This window comes from Rattus rattus, chromosome 6 (genome assembly GCF_011064425.1).
Source record: "Rattus rattus isolate New Zealand chromosome 6, Rrattus_CSIRO_v1, whole genome shotgun sequence".
NCBI lineage: Eukaryota > Metazoa > Chordata > Mammalia > Rodentia > Muridae > Rattus > Rattus rattus.
Window position 1 is genome coordinate 153,071,673 of NC_046159.1, and position 20,571 is coordinate 153,092,243.

At 47.9% G+C, this 20,571-nt stretch overlaps 1 non-coding gene across 1 annotated transcript; it reads left to right on the forward strand.

Annotated features, from left to right (window-relative positions):
• The first annotated feature begins 9,027 nt into the window (after positions 1-9,027).
• LOC116904785 lies at positions 9,028-9,098 on the forward strand. The gene has a single exon (XR_004388449.1). It is a non-coding gene; the product is annotated as a small nucleolar RNA SNORD93 (small nucleolar RNA).
• Positions 9,099-20,571: the final 11,473 nt, after the last annotated feature.

Consider the following 20,571-nt stretch of genomic DNA (forward strand, 5'->3'; position numbering starts at 1 on the left):
TGCACTTTATATCTGGGAAGGAATAAGGCCATATATGGGTAAGCCTTAGGCTTGGTCATTGTTTCAACGTTCTTATTTGAAAATAGCTCTCTATATAAGGAGTACTGCCTCTGTGTAGACAGCTTTCACAGCAAATGCTGTTAACTGTCAGGGAAGTCTTTGCTCAGCTGGTGGGATTCTTCAGCCAGAGAGCAAGCCTTTCCTTCCCCATGTCCCCTTAATTCTGTCTTTCTCTCCTGCCCCACTGTGTTCATCCTCAAAGAATACATTTTTACTAACACAATGCAATGAAGAAAAAAAGGACATAGGTGTAGAAAATGTGATTCTAGGATCAAAAGTGCCAAGATTTTAGTTGCCAAGATTTTAATAGATTCTGCAATTGACTTGAAATATGGACCTTGTGAATTGGTTGGTCCATAGCAAAGCAGCTAATTAGTTCACCATGGTTACCAGGAAAACAGTGCTCTGCTCCTAAAATGCAGGGAAGTAAATGAGAAGGGGAATTTTTTATGCATCTTGTTTCTCAACAAGACATACAACAGTGAAACACCACGTGCTTCCCCGAGTTTTAATCCCTAGCTGGGTCTTTCGTTCTGCCAGGGCGCTTCTGAGTGATCATTTCTTGCTGCCATGATGCAGCTTACTATTGTTAAGCGCGTCGAGTGAGCATTTGCATGAAATAAGATTTTAACAAAGACTGAGGAATCTCTTCTTTTCAATCAGATGGGCTGGCACACAACTCTAACAGCTCTCTGTGAGTTTAAGGCCAGCCTGATCAACATACCAAATTCTAGGCTACCTAGAGCTGCATAGAGAGACCCTGATTCAAAACAAAGCAAAGAAACAACCAACAACTGGGCACACCATGCATACCTGTAACCCAGCACTCCGGTGCAGCTGGGCACAGCATGCACACCTGTAATCCAGCACTCAGAAGTCAAGTTCATCCCAGATGTACTACACAGCAAGTTCAAGGCTAGCCTGGGCTACATGAGACCCTGTCTCAATGAAACAAGGCATTACTGGAACATCAAAAGGAGTTTCAGAAAACTGTCATACCCAGCCATCGTTGAAAAAGTCTGATCATTTGTTTGGGGAACAGAGTATACATACTCCTAGTAACACTAAAGAGAACAGGTCGAAAGTAGATAGCAGGGGTTGGGGATTTAGCTCAGTGGTAGAGCGCTTGCCTAGCAAGCGCAAGGCCCTGGGTTGGTCCCCAGCTCCAAAAAAATAGAAAAGAAAAAAAAAAAAAAAAAAAAAAAAAGAAAGTAGATAGCAGACCATGCATTGTAGGAACCTAACAGAAGAGCCATAGAACACCGGGAGTAAATTCACTGCTGAGCGATGCCCCAACTCCCTCTATACCCCCAGGGTCCTAACTGATCTTTTTGAAAGCTTGGAAAGCAGAAATGCTAGAGTATAGATATTGGGGGGTTAGAGGAACCCAGAGAGGAGGAAAGAGGAGGGGGGGAGGGAGGAGAGCGACAGAGGAGGGAGATCACAAGAGAGCACTTGAGTAGAATAGAAAACTCCAGCCAGGAAACCATGAGGCCAAATTGTAAGAAACAAGACAACAAAACCGTTGAATTAAAAATCAAGAACTGGACTCTAGCCTGAGAGCAGTTGCAAATCTGTTAAATATTTTAGGAGAAAAAAAATAAAACAAACCATGAAAAGCGAAAGCATTTTTAGAGCCTGGGTAGATCCCCCCCCCAAATTCTCTTTTCCTTGTCAAAGCAGAAATTATAGCCAATGGAGCAGAGAAACTAAGTAGACCACTCAATGGGCTCAGAAAAGGATTGACTGAGGATCAAACGACCCTTCTGTTTACCTGGCAAAGTTCTTCTATTTAGGAAAATGTCATCAGCTCTGGTTTTGGGGTGTTGGGGAGGGCTCTGACAGAAATAAAATCATGTAATTTAAGTTGAGAAGCTATGGAAGGGCCCAGAGTGGAAGTTCTCCTCCCCACTTCTCTTGGTGCCCGTGCTCCTGTACAGTCTTCCAGATGATTCGCACCTGAGAGCAAAGGCACAGACAAACCACACCCATCCCCCTTCTAAATGGGGCCAACATGCATATATATTTATCTCACATTTGAACTAAAAATGTATCAAGAATTTATTATTTGAATATATAAAACAGCCTTACTTAAAAAAAATAAATGCATTGCATCATAATAACATGCATTTAAAATTTTACCTCCTATCCTTGCCACAGAGTTCTTGCAGGAGGAAGTGGTGTCTGCGTTCTCATATCTCTTCTCAGCTCTCTCTCTCTCTCTCTCTCTCTCTCTCTCTCTCTCTCTCTCCTCACTTGCTTTTAAACTTGACAAATAAGATACATTCTATATGAACACTATCTTGTCTCTCTTTTTATTTAAAAGTATCTTTAGGAACGCAAGTGAAGTCTCTGAATTAGCAGTCTCTTTACTGTGACAATGTTCTAGTCATGTACAATCCTTTCGCTGAGGGAGAACTGAGCGAAGGACCATAGACTGCTATTTTGGAGCTTCTTGTGAGTCTTGAAGTACATCAAAATAAAAGAAATGTAAGCATTTCCTGATAATTATTCAAAATTAGTATACAGCGTCCTTCTTCCAGAAGCCCAGGGTTACCTTCAATAATCTATTAACTTGCACCTGATGAAGACCAACTGTTATTTCTGTGCATGTCCAGTCTTTGATTTGATAGTCAGACATCATCAGTGGACCCAACTGAGAACCACCGTGTGCTGGATAGTTCTGTGTCAGACACAGTGGGAGTCGTCTGGAGGTGGAAACTTCAATGGAGGAGTGTCTGTAGGCAAGTCTGTGAGGCAGACAAACCTTGATTAGTGATTGATTAGTGATTGATGTAAAAGGGCCCAGCCACTGCGGGCAGAGCCACCCTGGGCAGGTGGCCCTGGATTGTATTAGAAAGGAAACTAAGCGACCCACGGAGGACAAGCCTCTGCTTCAGTTTCTGCCCCAGCTCCCTGCTTCTGCTCCCGCCCCGACTTCCCTAGGTGACAGAGGGTGACGGGGACATGTCCAGTGATCCCTTCTCTCCCCACCCTAGGTGACAGAGGGTGACGGGGACATGTCCAGTGATCCCTTCTCTCCCCAGCAGCTTTTGCTCCCTGTGTTTTATCACAGCAATAAAACAAAGCAAAGCAGGGTCTGGAGGGAGATCTCAGAGCTGAAGAAGACTGACTGCTCTTCCAGAGGTCCTGAGTTCAATCCCAGCAACCACACAGTGGCTCACAACCATCTGTAATAGGATCTGATGCCCTCTTCTGGCCTGCACTCACATATGCAGGCAGAAAGCTGTACATAAAATAATTAAATAAATCTTTAAAAAAAAATGAATAAGTCTTTAAAAAACAACACAAATGGGGTTGGGGATTTAGCTCAGTGGTAGAGCGCTTGCCTAACAAGCACAAGGCCCTGGGTTCGATCCCCAGCTCCGGAAAAAAAAAAAAAACACAAATAAACAACAACAAACTAACGTATACAGCAAAAACCCTAATAGAAACACAGAGGCCAGAGAGCGCTCACCTTAGCCATCTTCCAGTAACTACTTTTAAAAAATGTTTATTATTATTATTGTTGTTGTTGTGTGTACGTGTCTGTGTGCCTCTGTGTGGTGTATATGTGTGTGTCTATGTGTGTGTGCTGTATGTGTTTGTGTAGTGTGTGTGTCTGTCTGTGAGGTACAATGTGTGTGTGTCTATGGTGTGTTTCTGTGGGTCTGTAGTGAGTGTGTGTCTGTGTGGTGTGTGTCTGTGTGGTGTGTGTCTGTGTAGTGTGTGTTTGTCTGTTGTGTGATGTGTGCATGTCTGTATGTTTGTTGTATGGTGTATGTCTGTCTGTGAGGTATGTGGTGTGTGGTGTGTGTGTGTGTGGTGTGTGTAGTGTGTGGTGTGTGTGTGGTGTGCATGTGTGTGTGTGTGTGGTGTGTGTGTGTGTGTGTGTGTGTGTGTGTGTGTGTGTGTGTGTGTGTGTGTGTGGTGTGTGTGTGGTGTGTGTGTGGTGTGCGTGTGTGTGTGTGTGTGTGGTGTGTGTGGTGTGCATATGTGTCTGTGGTGTGTGTATGTGTGTGTGGTGTGCATATGTGTGTGTGGTGTGTGTATGTGTGTGTGGTGTGTGTATGTGTGTGTGGTGTGTGTATGTGTGTGTATGTGTGTGTGGTGTGTGTGTGGTGTGTGTGGTGTGTGTATGTGTGGGTGGTGTGTAGACGTGCACACGCCACAGTGTGCATATGCAGATCAGAGGAAATCTTTGAGGTATCTTCCTTCTCCTCCACCCTTCCATGGGTTCTGGGACTGAACTCAGCAAGTACTGAGCCACTGAGCCACCTCACTGCGCACCTCTCTTCACTTCCTTTGTCTCTGTCCCCAGCCCTGTTACTTCCCGATTATTCAAGAATCAATCAGTCGATAGTTGCAGCAATGTCTTCAGGTTGAATCGATGGCAGATGTGATTCTCTTCTCCCGCCCAGCTCTCCATCTTCTCCTTCCAATTAGAAGTAGGAAGAGATAACTTGTGGCAGAGTCCATCTCCGTGTCAACAAAGCTGTTCATGTTGTTTGCATTTAAAAATAAAATGAGGGGCTGCAGTGTTGCTTTAATCCGTAGAGCGTTTGCTGTGTAAGCATGAGGACTGAGTGTGAAACCTCGCACCATGGGAGGGGCATGTTTCACAGAGGCACTTGTCCCTAATCCCAGTGCTGTGGGGTAGAGGGGGAATGGCGGTCTTTGTACTCACAGGAATGCACCAGGGGAGCCTGGGATGTTAAACACACAGGGTTGTTTCTTCAAGCGAAGTAATGAAAAATCAAACCTGTTTTCCTCCCAGAAGCCTGGAGCAGACATACTTTCTAGCCTGGTGATCTCTGCACAATCCGTGTAGCTGAAGACTTTCTGGTACTGGACCATTCTCCAGACCCATTCTTGTAAGCTTGCTTTTCCACCGTCACGCTACAGAACCTATTATGGAAGGTGTCACACGTACTTTATAAAGAATTTCGTTGTAGTCACGTCTGAGCTGTCTTTCCTTTGTCCCACAAAGAGGTTTAGGTATGGCCCCGTGATAGTGGCTCCTGCCTTCACTCCCAGCACTGAGGAGGCAAAGGCAGGCAGATCTCTGAGTCTGAGTTCCAGCACAGCCAGTGCTACACAGAGAAGCCTTGTTTTGGAGAGAGAGAGAGAGAGAGAGAGAGAGAGAGAGAGAGAGAGAGAAAGTGTGTAGGTGTGCTTCCTTGTGCATGTGGGATATCATTATAAGGATGGTTTTGGCCAGATTTCTCAGTGCTTAAGTATACCTAAAATAACAACTAGGGTCTGACTGCCAAAGTTTTGCCAGTGCTGGCCACTGAGTCCTGTTGTGCTGACCTGCCTTGTCACCTCACCTGCCATGGCTCTTGTCTCTGCTGCCCATATAGGCTGCAGGGAGGGGAGGACTGGAAGACCCCGCTTGCTGATGAGTCTAGCTGAAACAGTGAGGTCCAGGTTCAGTGACAGAACTTGTCTCAAAAAAATAAGGTGGAGAATAATTGAGAGAAACACCAACATTGACCTCCACCTGCACGTGCAACATGAGCACACACAAAGACACACGTATACTCATAAACAAACAGAAAACGTATTTAAGGTAGCCATAGATATGTTCCTATGTTGGGGTCCAAAAATCCAAAACAGTCCGGGCAGGCATAAGAGTCAATAAAAAGCAAGATCTTCACTTGAATTAGGCAATCAAAAGTGACCAGACAGGAACAACGGCCCAGATTCTGTCTGACTGTGTCTTTGAACGTTCATCTTCGTAAATATTTAAGCAGACGACAAAAATGTATTGCACTCAGACCACTACTGATCGATCAGGGTCTTAGAGCAGACTCAGGAACTGAACTGCAACCCCAAGCCAGTATCTACAGGGCTTTTAAGCCTGAAATCCACAAACGTCTGTGCCAAGTTATCCCACCCATCAGGATTTAGGGACGGGGACTTCCAAAGAATGTGTCTTTGTGGTGCACTTCTCCTGTTCCTCCCGGATCAACCGCAGCGGGCGCTTGCATAGCATTCCTGTTTCAACTCACCAAGCAGGATGTCAGTCACCCAGGGAGGTCTTGGGAATTTAAATTTGACTTAAGGCCTGTTCCAAATGGCTTCAGTTTGGTTCCTTCTTACATCACTGTCTTCTGAATACAGCATTTCCATTCCCACAAGCAATGGATGAGTCGGGTCTGGGGTCCAGGCGTTTTGATAAATGTGTAAGTGGTACAATGGTGGTGTCTTTTAAGTTCCTCAGTGGCTTGTGACGCCTAACATACCAAGAGCATAAAGAGTAAACAAGACTTTTGAGGGCTGTTGCTATAAAGAGAAATAAAAGGTGGCAGGATGTGGCCGGATGTGGCAGGAATTAAATGGTGGGGTTTGGTCTGTTGATTGGTTTGCCTTTGTTTTTACATGGCTAGAAAGATGGTTTGGCTTAAAGAGTGCACTGCTTTTGCAGAGGACCTGAATGTAGTTCCCAGCACCCAATTCAGGTAGCTAACAGCTGTCTGTAAGTCCAACTGCAAGTTGCTGACGCCCTCTTCTGGGCTCTTCTAGCCTCCTCAGGTACAGAATACATACATGCAGAATCACAGACAGACACAATTTTATATTTTTTGAAGTCTTTTCTTTAAACAAAAGTTCTCTGAGTTCAAGCCCAGGCTGATTTAAGAGAACGTGCCAGGACAGCCAAGACTACAGGGAGAAACATTGTGTTGGGGGGGGGGGACAAACAAAAACAAAAACAAAACAAAACAGACAAAACCCCAAATAGGCCAGCCTGATTGTGTCAGGCACAGATGCCTCGGGGGTCACAGAAGGGCTCCAGGGCAGGATGTTTACAGATCTTGGCCAGCATTGGAAGTGCACAGGCAGTAGTGGGCTTTCTAGGCAGGGGGTCCTCCCCTTGCACCAGCCCTCTTAAGACAATCCACTCCACATCAACGGAATGTTACCGTTTCCTTAAGAGGAGCAAATTCATTAGACATAGGTCTTCAAATGAAAACAAGCACAGAAGGGTGTGGAATAGTACCAAATTCAGTATATGACTTTAAGAAGCACGGGGAGAAGAAAAAGAAATCCCCACACTGTTGTGGCACCAAGATCATCTCCTTTCTGACCTTCAGGGAGGTGACAGACTGCATGCAGTCAGGATAGAAGAGTGGGACAGCTGCGCTGGGGTAGGGGCCGATTGGGAGCGCTGGTGCCGCCAGGGGGCGCACGATGGCCCGCGCAGGAGTCAGGCGGGACCCGGGGAAGGGGCGGGCAGGAGGGGAGCTGGGTCACTCTGGTTGGCTGAGCCCGAGAGCTCAATGTCCGGTCGGTTTTAAACTCAGTCCCGCCCTGGCACCCTTCTTTTCCGCCGCGGCGCGTTTTGGTAAGGAAGGTTCGCCTTGAGAATCGCCAAGATCCCACCACGTGGCCTCGGGGGGTCCCCATGGCGCTCGCCCCGCGCGCCGGTCTCTGCCCGTGCGCGGCCTTTCGGTGTGTAACAGGCGATCGGTCTCGAGCAGCCCGGATTTGTCTCCTCCGGGGTGGAGGCGCCACGTCCGGATGGCCCCTGGTGCTGGGCACACGGGAGGCTCCCGCGCGCCCAGTAGCCCGGACATCGCCTATTTAGGAAGCGGATGAAATCGGAGATGAGAAAGCGGGAAGCAGGAGAATGCCAGTGTTAGCAAGGACGGAGGTAATTTCACCCACGCAGCCTTCAAATGCCGCTTGGCACTTTTTGTTTTGTGCTTGTTTTTAAAGTTTTAGGGCGTCATCCGAGAGCAGGGAATTCTGCCCATAGGGGCTGGATTACCCTTCCTCTGACACAGACCCTGCCTGTTTGGGTTTTTGCCCTGGGGGAGGAATCTGAGCGTCTGGGCACTTAGATGCTTAACCTTTGTGCTCCGTGCTGTGGAAACATGTCTCACTGCAGAGTTCCTAAAACCAGGCTTAGGTTTCTAATGAGTCCTGCCTGCTCACTACTGCTTTAACATTTGTGAAGATCTAAATTTAGATGTGAGCGCCACTTAGTTTTCTATTAATTTGCAAATTCTGAATTTGCCATGAGTAAGCTGAATGAAACGTCAACTTAAAAAAATCATTTATTAAATTATCGAGGCAGGATTTCATGCTGGCCAAGGAAATCTTTCTGCCCTAGTACCCAAGTGTTGGGATTTACGGACATGAGCCACTCTGCTAAGTGAAGGCCATCTTAGAGGGAACTTCGTGCTGTGCGCTCTTGTAAACCTTATGTGCTCTGCCTAATACTGCAACAAGGGAACATGGAAGTGGGGTGTAAGCCTTGCTTCCGTTAGGGGTTATGTTTGTATTAAGCCGTTTGCTTTGACGGAAGGCAGGACAGCATGAGCCACTAAGGACTGTGCATAAAGCAAGTTCTAGCGTTTCGACTAACTTGTTCAGCAAACAAATTTGCTGCTGCTTCTGGCTTCGAAATCAGTGAAAGTGGTTTAACTCGCCCGAAAGAAATGGTGGAGAGATGGCTGAGAAGAGCACTGGCTGTTCATCCGGAGTTCAGCTGTAAGCAACCACATGGTGGCTCATAATCATCTATAATGAGATCTGCTGCCCTCTTCTGGCAAGTAGGCAGAACACTGTATAAATGATAAAATAAACCTTTAAAAGAAATACTGTAGCTAGTAATTTTGTTTCTAAACTTTAAGAGTCTGCTTCTGAGGTGGATTTAGTCAGAAGGTTGTCCCAGAGGGAATAAAACAGACTCCCAGCTGTCAGCAGTGTGAAGGTCAGAGCCCTGTGCGGGAGTAAATGCTCATCAGAGTTAGGACTCACAACATCAAATGCAGCCACCAGAAAGGTCCTGGATATAAGAAGCTCTGACGTGGTACATGTTGCATTGCTGACTTTTTTTTTTTTTTTTTTTTTTTTTGAGAATATGTGGCTGCGCTTTGTCCGGGGTGATACTGAATTCAAGGTTGTGTGTTAGATGGGGAGATTTGACTTTCCAGACAAAATCCCAGAAAAAATTTTTTGCCAAGGGTGAGAACTATAACCTGACTGGATATGCTGCTGTGATGGGTTAAAGGATTTACCTGAGGCCAACAGAACAGGCAGGAATTTAATGCAGTCACCCCACCCACGTCGTTTTAAATTAGATGAGGGGCTTGGGGACTGTAGTGAGAGGGCTTAGCAGCACCAGGCCCGGTCACCTTTGATTCTGGGGTCTGGTGGAGAAAGCCAACTGTCCAAGTTCTTCTTGGACGTCATGTGTGCTAGCACACCTGTGTGCACACTCAATAAATAATCAATGGGAGTACTGGTGCGTGGATTAATACTTAGAGAGAGATGGCTTTGCATTTAAAGTCTTGTTAAAACATTCCTGAGTAGACGTACCCAGCATACTGGGTAGTGCTGTAAGGATTCTGTTTATACAAAGACTGGTAATGTCAGCATTGTCTGCCCGTCAGCGTGTTGCTGTGTTCTCTAATGGTTGTGGGTCTAATCACCTCTGGTGTTTCTTCTGCAGCTCTGAGCCTGAGGTGAACGGGTTCAACTTCCAGAAGAGAAGGTAAGCAGCCGTGTGGAGAGAAAAGGTTTTAGGTTTCTTTGTCCCCCTCACAGTGGGAACAGATAAATTTTGAGGCAATCCCGTTGCATATAGAGAACATGAGAATTTTTTTTTACCTGTAGAATCCAGTGCCATTATTTAGTTTTCTGTGTGTCAGCCCTAGCGTGAATCTTGCTACAATATTAACGTAAAAGATCTTTTGAGAAATTTGGCTTTATTTATAAAATTTTTACTTTTATCTGTTTTGCCTGCATGTCTGTGCCATGTGCATGCAGTGCTTATGGCAGCCAGAAGAGGGCATCAGATCCCCCTGGAATTGGAGCTGCAGTTGTCCGTGGGCCCGGCCTCTTCACTGCTGAGCCCTAACCTTTGGCGACTCAGAATTATCCAGCATAGTTGAGAGATTGGTGTTCCCGGGAGAGTGAGGTGTGGTCGGCTCCACTGGGCGATCTGGCTCAGGACCTGCCGTGTGCACTCTCCCTGTCACTGGAGTGAGCAGACAACGTATGTGATTAACGACTGGGTGGGCACCTCTTGTTCAAATGCCCTGTGGAGAAATGAAGCAAAGTGAGGGTTTTCAGAGACCCTCATAATTCTCAGTGAGAGTCTTGGGGGCTGACAGAGAACTTTACATTCTCCTCCAGAATAAAGAGCTGTGGCTCTCCCAGGCGTGAGCAGAGTAAACTTGGGAACTCTAGGTCTGGTGGGCGTGGGGTGGTAGGCACAGTTTGCCCTGTCTCACCAGATCTCCCTCCAGCTGGAGACATCTTCCAGAGTCAGCCTTCCAGCTACTCCAGAACCTGCCCACGTCTCTGGCATAGTGGGTGTGAGGCAGAGCCCTTTAGTTTGCTAATAGCAATGGGGGAAGCACATGACCTCTTCCTCAGAGAACGCGTTACCACTACCAACTCTGACCAAGAGGAAGAAAGTGTAAAGGACTTAACGTGGCCACAGACGCCCATCTCCAATGTCGGAATCTCACGCCTGCCCCCGGGCCCACTGGTCTCTGGCCTCTAGTAAATGATTGTTTCTTATCTCTAGGTTTTTATCAAGGAAAAGCCAGTGAGATTACCTGACGGCGAGTAAGCCAGGTGTTCCTGACGGGGTCCTCAGATCTACCATCGCCTGTCAGCCTGACCCCTCAGACTGTCCCGCTTGTGAACAAAGGACGGACTGGTGCACAGTAGCCCTGTGGCTCCGAGCATCCCAGGTGAAGCCTGCTACTTTGGCAGAAGAAGACAAAGCTCTGCTCTCCTGGAGGCTCCAGGTTACCGAAGACCCTTTAAAATTAAAAGTCACCAGGAGAACCGAAGATGAAGTGCCTCCTCTTGACAATTGTGTGACACGAATCTCTTGTGCTTCGTTTCTATCCAGACAGAGGCCTGTGCCTGGAACGGCTTGGCCTCCTGGATGTCCCTGGCCGTCTCCCTACAAAAAGATGATGGCTAGGGTCTATGCTTGCGGTGGAGGTGACTTCTGTGTTCTAGCCTTGGTGATCTTAGCAACTTTAAGCTGTCAGCAATATCTGATTTTAAGAATATAGCAGTGTGGGAAGACGGTCATGTACCTTTAGATGTCTCAGGAACTGAAAATCCAGAGACAGAAACGTCTCACACCATCATGATCCTGATGAACTCAACTGCTGCACCCATTAGCTCCCAGCAAATAGGAGAGAAATTAGTTACAGTTACTAACAACATGACTGTTCCAGAAAAGCCTTTTCCCCCCTTTTGGGAAAGTTTTGTATAGCATGATTCAGAATAGTAGTGACTCTTTTAGAAAGATCATAGACAAGTTCCAACAAGTTGAGCAAACTTATCAAGAGTTAACTATGGTTATTTAAACTGTTTACAGTTGAGAACTGTATGTTTAGCTTTCCTCTTTGCGGGGGACATTTGGTGGGGTAATAAATAAGAGCTGGATGACTGCCAATTATGATGTACCCGTTCTAACTGCTTAAATCTGTGCCAAGAAGTAAAGCTTTTTACAGCTGCACACACCTCGAGTTTGTGTCTGTCACACTAAATCTGTTCTCTACCTGAAATCCAAGCCTTGGTCCCTCTGCTGACACACTCCCCTGGGTGGTCTGCGACAGACAATGCTACTGCATCTTAGTTCCTTTCCCATAGCCCCAACCAGTGCCAGCCCTCACCAACCGCGTGACTTAACCTGGATGGTGATAAATGGCGTGGGACACAGTATGGAGCACGTCTATGGTCACCACGCCCAATCAGTGGTGGCTGGACTTGTTCCCTGACATCTGCAAACTGGCTGTTGGGGCCACGGCCTGGGACCTAAAGGAACACCCAGATCTTCAGAAGGTTCCCTATACCTGCACTTCAGATGAGTGGACGATCAGGGGACCTGCACAGGGAGATTGCTGTCATGGCCACTGGAGAAATACACTCCGGACACGACAATTTTATGTTTGCCCTGGGTTCCATCGGGGCAGATCCCTTGATCCTAAGTGTGGGGGTAAACTTGATTTCTGTTGTAAGAGTTGGGGGTGCGAGACTTCAGGACAGGCACATTGGACCTCAAGTTGGGACTATATCAAAGTAGCCGCTAACTATTCCCTTAAGGACTATATGCCAGGGGAAGTCTCAGAGGAAGAATGTGAATGGAACTGGTGTCACCCACTCCAGGTCACTTTCACCGAAAAGGGAAAAAAGGCTACGGATTGGTTGAAAGGATATACGTGGGGCCTCAGAGTCTACCTGGGAGGATACGATGAAGGGTTAATATTCACCGTTAAATTATGGGAAGAGGCTCTTTACACCTCCCTTGGCCCCAACCCAGTTTTAAGCCCCATCAGATCCCAACCCAAACTTCAGAAGCCCCCACTTCTAGGCCACCAGATCGCCCGCCATGGACATGTCCGCCATGGACATGTCATCTACCGTTCCCACCACTCAGCCCCTAAGAGAAGGCTTCCATCTGATTTAGTTGAAAAGGCTTTTAAAGTTCTTAATGCTACCAACCCCAAGGCTACGGAGTCATGCTGGCTGTGTTATGATGTGGCTCCCCTCTATTATGAAGGCATAGCATTTATAGGGACTGTCAACCAGACAGAGGACATCAACCAGTGCAGGTGGCAACAGCGGCAAGATGTCAGGCTTACTCTATCCGCAGTCACTGGGTCGGGATTGTGTATGGGAAACCCCCCCCCCCCTCAGGAGTTCCTCTGTAACCAAACTTAGCCTATCCCTTCCAGTGGGGGATACCTCTTGCCACCTACAGAGGGGTATGGGCCTGTTCCTCTGGACTCACCCCTCGTGTGGATCTGCAAGTCTTGAGAGACACCCAGGACTTCTGTGTCCTGGTACAGATAGTCCCCAGACCTATTTACCACCCTTATGAAGAACTTTAATCCCATTGGGATAGTGGACTACCAAGGGCCAAGAGAGAACCCCTCAGCATCACTCTCTCTGTCTTATTAGGACCGGGGCTAAGGGCAGCAGGTGCTGCCACGGGACCCACCGCCTTGGTCATACATGATCAAAACTTTAAAGGCTTGCAGGTTGCCATAAATGCAGATATACACCAGTGCGCATCCCTTAGGTGTGGAACAGGCGATTGGTCTCGTGCAGTCTGGATTTGTTCCCAAGGCAGACAAGGACAGGAATCCTTGACGTCCCTGTCAGAGGTAGTACTCCAGAATGGGAGAGGCCTTCATCTCCTGTTCCTCCGACAGGGGGGCTTTGTGCAACTCTTAGGGAAGAACGCTGCTTTTACAGAGACCATTCAGGGGTGATAAAAGACTATGGCAAGGGTTAGGGAAGGACTGGCAGAAAGAAAGAGAACAGCACCAGGGGTGGCTCGAATCGTGGTTCAACTCTTCCCCCTGGCTCACCACTTTGATTTCTGCCATTATGGGGCCCTTGGTGACTGTATTACTTTTGCTGATCTTTGGGCCTTGCATTTTAAATCACGTGCATACTTTTATTAGAGAACGTAGTAGTACAGTGCAGATTATGACATTGAGACAGCAATATCAAGAGTTAAATAAAGATAAGGTATAGCAGAATAACAAATGACCTCAGGATCGAGATACTCCCGAGAAAAAGGGGGCGGGGGGACTGTGAGAACCAAGCAAACAGGACCACCTCAGAAAAACACCAGGTGACTGGGACTTTCCGTTAAGCTTGAGGCCAAGAGTAAGAATTCGTTGAGTAAAACCCTATTCCAGGAAATGTCCCAACCCCATTAGGGGTGGGACCAATGAATTCCACCAGGGGCCACCAATGAATTCAAAGGACAATAAGCTCCACCAATGAGAAATGGCCAGCTCATGCTGTAACCTAAAGCCTATACCCTGAAGCATAAAGGGTGTGGGCCTTTGTTCTTTGGGGTCGCCTCTGACCCGATTTGCAGAACCCCAGTGCGCTGGATCAATAAACCTCTTGCTTATTGCATCGATCTCCGTCTCTGTGAGTGGGACGTCCCGGATGTAGGGTTCAGGGGCACTAAGACTACACAGAGTAACCTAAACACTCTAGCCTGATTATGTCAGGCACAGACCTTCCCTGACAGGCTCTGCCATGATAAAGTCAGAATGGCCAGAGAACTGTCCTCTCAGGATCATGTGACCGCAGTCTGCTAGTCCAGCTGATATGCTTGGAACTGGAGCTGTATAAGCTAGTCTTGCTAGTTCAATAGTCGAGCTGTTCCCTGAAACAGTCTCCTAGGTCATTCACACCTCTCAAACCCCCATCCAAGACCTCGCTCCACACTTCCTCTGTGTCCTGATAGCACCAGTGGGAAGCAACAGATTGGGATTCGGTGAGTCACATCTGGCTGACATCTTCTGACAATCAGACGAGTTGAGTGCTCCCTTCCCCAAGGGACATCAACCTGACCTGAGGATTGTCTGGTTCTTCCTCCTTGACCTTCCATCCGACAGTCTCCCTGATGGTCTGACCCCAACATCCCTTAGGGTGTTGGCAAAAGTCACCTCTCTTAAATCTCTCTGAAGGAACCTGGCAGCACAAAGATCAGCCACAAGGCCTTAGGGTGGTTGCTGGCTTTCTTAAGTTTGTGTGCAGGCTCTGGAACCTGGAACTTGTGTAGTCCTGGGATGTCCCCCCTTTGGCTGAGCACTTTCATCCTTTCTGTCATGGGAAATTCTGCTTCTCATCAGCACAAGTCCCAAATTAGAGGCCTTCGGCCGGGAGCCGAGCCCATTTACACACCCTCTAGTACACCTGCAACTTGTGGTTTATGGTCACAGGAACTGAAAGGACAATGGGAGTGTGGTGATGGTGATGAATTGGTCTTGGGTCCTGTGTGGCTTTCCCACTTGCTTGTCTTTATAAGCCACTGCCCTGAAATAAAGTTTGAGGGCTTGGTCAGACTATGACTCGCTCTCCTAAGTGTCTCTTGTCCCCCATTCTTTCACCCCCTCCTCAGGCCTCCACTGAAACCAACCCCCCCCCCCACCGCTCCCCGCAGGTCAGGGCAGCGTTCAAGCTCTCAAGCTGTTGGGGGCTTAAAATCTCCCAGAAGGAAGCAGTTTCCTTCTGGGAGGAAAGAGGTCCTTCACTTGGCCCCTTGGATTAACTCCAGCCACCCCTATGACACTGAGGTATGGACTCAGGTGGCTTATCTGGCACAATCTAGAGAAGTCCAAGAAAGGACAACTCCCTGTTCCTTCCTCCCCATCATGGCAGCCATTCAGCAATGTGTAGGTCACTCTGAGAAGGAGATTAAGGATGAACCTAAACCCCTTATTCCCAACAGTGACTCTGAGGAGGAAAGTCCCAAAGACCTCCCTGTGGCAGACCTCGCTGCCCTTGAACAACACATTGAATACACCAGACAGAAAATAACCCTGACTCCCACACACCCGCCTCTCTTAATCCCCTACTGCTGCCTTACATCCCTCCTGCCTTGCCCTCTAAGGACACTCCTGAAATGGTTGAAAGTTCCGTCCCTTCTACCCCCTACCAACTACCACTGAACAGTTACTTGAGATCAGACACTCCTCCAAACTTGCCCACAGTGGACATGACACCTTGGCTTTCCCTGTTCATGTCCAGCCCACTGCCCCTAGACTGTATCCCTCCCAGACCTACCTGTTAAAAAAGGTTGGGCAAACAGTTCGAGAGGATGGAATTCATGCCTCTTGGACCAAGTCCATCCTCCTGAGCCTTCTTGCTGCTCTTAGTACACCACAGGACTGGCATGACATCTGCCTAGCCTCCTTTCCTACCCTCCTGCTCTTCAGTGGGAGGCTTTTTACAGAGATGAATGCCTGCAACAGATCAGGAACAAATCAAAATCAAAACCAACAAAATATCCCTTGGTACTTCAATGAGCTTTTGGGCCAAGATACAGTACAACAGTACAACAGGCTACCCAACCTCAGGAGTACTTCGATCAAGTACACCTCTGTGCCCTTCAGGCCTGGGATTGCATAAACCCCGATTCTGCATCCCAACACTGGGATTCCTTGCTTCTCCACCTCCAGCAAAGACCCGAGGAAACCCTCTCTGACTTTGTTCTTAGAACAAACCTGAGCCTGGAATCCAAATTCCTGATCCCGTGGGTAGAGAAGTCCTCTTTAAAAACCTAGTTTGGGAAGGCATGAGTTTGGAACACCAGCTCGCACGTCAGGGCTTGGAAAGTGAAGGTGAACAATGGTTAGTTGCCACTGAAGACATCAGGACCCTTTCCTGTAGAGCCACCACCCTCGCCAAGGCCTCCACAGAGGCTCTGTTTTAAAGGTAAAGAGGAGGGACAGCTGAAAGATGTGCGTCCCAACCCTGCTCCAGCTGAGGGCGAGGAAGCTGCACAACCTGAAAGCCTTTGTCCTCCATACCTCAAAGGATTCCATTGGAGAAAGCATTGCTGTTCTAGATACAATAAAGATGGCGAGCCCATTTTACCTTTCAACGACAAAAGGGGCAACCTTCAGCCCAAACCATCAGAGGGAAAACCCTTAACATCTTGTGGGTCATTAATATTTTTTTTTTTTTTTTTTGGTTCTTTTTTCGAGCTGGGGACCAACCCAGGGCCTTGCGCTTCCTAGGCAAGCGCCTACCACTGAGCTAAATCCCCAACCCCACTGAGCTAAATCCCCAACCCCGGGTCATTAATATTTTTGAAGGCACGCACACCAGAGTCAATATAAAAATTTGCAGTCAAATGCTCTACCACTGAGCTATACCCCCCAATATAAAAATTTGAAGAGAACCATTTAAATGCCTAATTGACACCAGAGCAGATAGGACTCTGATCCAAGGTCATATAGCATTGGGACTAATCCCTGGGCCACAACTCATGAGCATAGAAGGCTTCTCCTAAGCGTGTACCACAAAAGAGGCTTTCAAACGGGAGGATCCACATGGTGCCATTGGTCTTATCAAACCTCTCATCCTGGACATGGCTTGTTGGGGAGAGGTACCTTAGAAGCTTCTCAGTGTGGTCCTCTAGTAACGTGGAAATGGATGCATCCAGATAGAGAACTACAACAAATGCCCTCCAGGGGTCAGCCCCAACTCTAAGCGCCACTGTTAGGTGTGATATTCCCTCCCTGGACTGGATGAGTTGAGCAGTGGCCTTTACCCAGGGAGAAATTAGAAGTTCTTGCTTAGCTCATACTCCAATATATCTGCCTTTCCTGTAGCCCCTGGAACACTCCCATACTTGCAATTAAAAAGAACTCTAGGCAAGGGTAGCTATTATAAGACCTACGGACTATCAGCAAGACCACTCAGAACTGGGGATCCCCTCAGTCAGGCCTTCCCTTGTCTTTGTAGCTGGCCAATATTCCATTATTGGCCATAGATAATAAGGATTGTTTTTCTCTACACTCCAAAGATTGTCAGTGTTTTGCCTTTTCAAAAGTTCCCCAAATTAACAACTCTAGGCTAGCCTCCCAACTTGAATGGAATTGGTTGCTGCCACCTTGAAACTATATTTAGAGAAGAAAATACGTGTTATTATTACATGGATGATACCTAGGCCTTGGGCGATCAAAAAACGTCACCCCATGACCCCAAAGATTTACTGGTCTCTCTAGCAAAATAGGATTCAAAACAGCCCTGAATAAGATATAACTCATCACCTCTGTAGGACAAGTGGAACCATGGGCAGGTAACTTGTAACTGAGAACGGTAGCCATTTTCTTATACTCCCGACCCATTTTCTCTCCTGGAGCATGTGACCACGACATCCCACATGAGGACTGTGACAACTAGTCACAGCGCACAGAGTTCTATGCTAATGAGGTGTCTAGAAGCCCTGAGACTTAGCCAGTAAGCTTCCCTTCCTGGACATTCCTTCCTGGAGATGGTGTTTAATCTCTGGTCCACCCTGAGGAAGTGGTGTGCATTCACTTTCCACTTAAACAGTTGGGGCAAGTAAGGACCGTCTCTTACTCAAGAACCGCTGTGGAAGAAGGCTTTGTCATACAGAGCCACAGAAGGCCCCTCTGCACTCCCAGACTCTCCACTGTTGAGCGAAGCTGGAGTTCTCCCCTCTCCCCCTACTCCTCAGCCGCAGGGCTCAACTCTGTTCCTACCTCCCTGTGACCTGCATCTGGATGTCCAGGAGTTTAGGAGTTTAGGAGTTCCCAGACCCCAGCATGTCCTCACTTGGGGGCCTCCTCCATTCTCTGCTCCTCCATGGTTTCCAGGGGTGACTGGACACGCGGGACTCAGGGAACTTAGGCCTACCACATCTTAGGCTGTGTTTTTGCTTGAGTCCAGCACCTGATGGTTGTGCAGGGTAAATGGAGTCTAGCACCCTAGTTTCACCTGCCCGGCATTACCACACCACAGCGGGAGGCGCCCTCCGGAGGTGAAAAGAGCCTGAGAGCAAAGGTACTAGATGAAATCTTACTGCTGAGAATTGGGAAACAAAACAAAACAAAACAAAACACACATCTAAACCCTTAACCCAAAATTGTTCAGCTCTCTTTGTCTAAATGCTTCTTCTCCCTAATAAGAACATCTGAAACAATGTTCCTGCCTTTTAACTCAAAATTTCCATACTTTATTTAAATGTCTGCCTTTCTCACTAAGAGGAAGACCTAAAATTGTCTTAAAATTTCCTTTAAACTTCAAAAAATCATATTTAATCTGTCCCCACAGGTCAAACCAACTACAGTAACAACCATCATTTAATCCTTAATCAACAACCAGTCTCCTTTTACAGACAAGCTGTTACTGCCTATCCCAGACACATAACTAACATGGTATTTTCTTCCCCCGATTTCCTTAACACAACACAGGTAATTCCCACTGAAAGGATGCTTCCAGGATGAATTTCCTCAACACCCTTGCTTTTTCTAGGACCGTTGCAACAGACCATGATGTGCTCCCTAACAGTTATGGGCTTGACATACACGGCCCGCCCTGTGTGGACATCCCCCGGCTGGGTTCTGCTCCCCTGTTGTGTTACTCTGCAGGTTATCTATGCAAAAGGGAAGAGTCCGTGCTGCCACCGTAGGCCAGGAGACCAGCCCGCCATCTCCTCGGACCTGGCTGGGGTAGTAAAGCTGCCTTCATCCAGACATCTGCCTGAAGACTTGGGACCTTCCAGTGACAGACGAACTCTCTTGCTACCGAACTCTAGTGGCTACCGAACTTGGGGAAACTTTTGTGATGTCTATATAGATGTTGCTTAAAACTGGTGCTAACACCTTCGCAAACTCTCAGTTTTAATCCAGTAAGTATTTGATTTAATCCAGTCATCCTTTGTCTTCCCAGCCCCTATCCCTCTGGCTGATGCTGTGTTTTATTTTGATGCTTACATTCCACCTGACCTGAAATTTTCACTGCAAATGACATAAGAGGCTCCAGTGATGTCTCTACTTTATAAACAAGAAAACATGTTGTGGAGCAGTGGACAGTGCCAGGAAACTTGGCACGGCTGAGCGGGTTGGAAGCCCTGGAACCTCTGAGGACGGTAGGAGCTTTGCATGCTCCCGACCAGGCCCCTCTCACACCTAATGTATCCCAGATCAGTTCTCCATGCTAATGAGGTACCTAGAGGCCCTGAGGGTTTAGCCAATAAGCTTCCTTTCCTTGACATTTCTTCCTGCAAAAGTTTAATCTCTGGTCCACTCTGACTGTATGGTATGCATCCATTTTCCATGACGAATAATCAGTAAACAGTTTAGCACCAAGGACTTGTCTCTTTCAAGAATTTCCATTGGAAGCATGGAGAAAGCCTTTATTTACAGAGCCGCACCGTCTAAACTCACCAGCACTGAACTAAGCCAGAGTTCTTCTAGCCCTGGCACTGGGTTCCTTAGCTCCCTGACCCAAATCCATTCCCAACTCCTTGTGACCTAGCAATGTCAAGATGTCCAAGAGTTTGGGAGCCCCCAGTCCCGGGGACATATGAGCTTCTCCGTTCTCCGCTCCCCTGCCTTTCAGCGGCAACCAGACACCAGGGAGTGGGGACCCCAGCTTCGGCCTCCCACATCTTAGGCTGCGTTTTCGCCCCCCGAGTGATGTCTCAGCGCTTCACTAGACCGCACCAGATTGGCGGCACAGGGTAACTGCAGCTGAGCGCTCCGCATTCGTCTGCCCAGCCACGTTACCTACCACAGCGCTCGCTCGGAAGGCGGAATACAAAACCATAGCGTTCTGCCACTGCTGGGCGGATGCTGGGATTCAGCAAGCGCGGCTCGGGCATGTAGCCTAGCGCCTTTCCATTTTGTGTGCTTGAGCAGCGTTCACACAGCCCAGTAGCGAGGCGGAACTTGGACTCAGGCCTCCATCACTTCAGGGACCAGAAATTTCCTTAACCTCAGTCGGTCCTCACAGCCGGTTCTAGGATTCCCTAGGAGCTAATGCTCCGGCCACGGCTGCCTATCCCCACAGAACTTCCACAGCCTCTTTTTAATCATTCCATCGTACTCACGGTCATCAGAACCCTGTCCCCTGCTTCTGCTCCCCTCACCCTCAGGAACCGATGAGGAAAGGGAGACCCGCACTTGTAAGGTTCCTCCCCCCACAGGCCCGACGGCTTTCCCAGTCTGTGGATGAAGCATC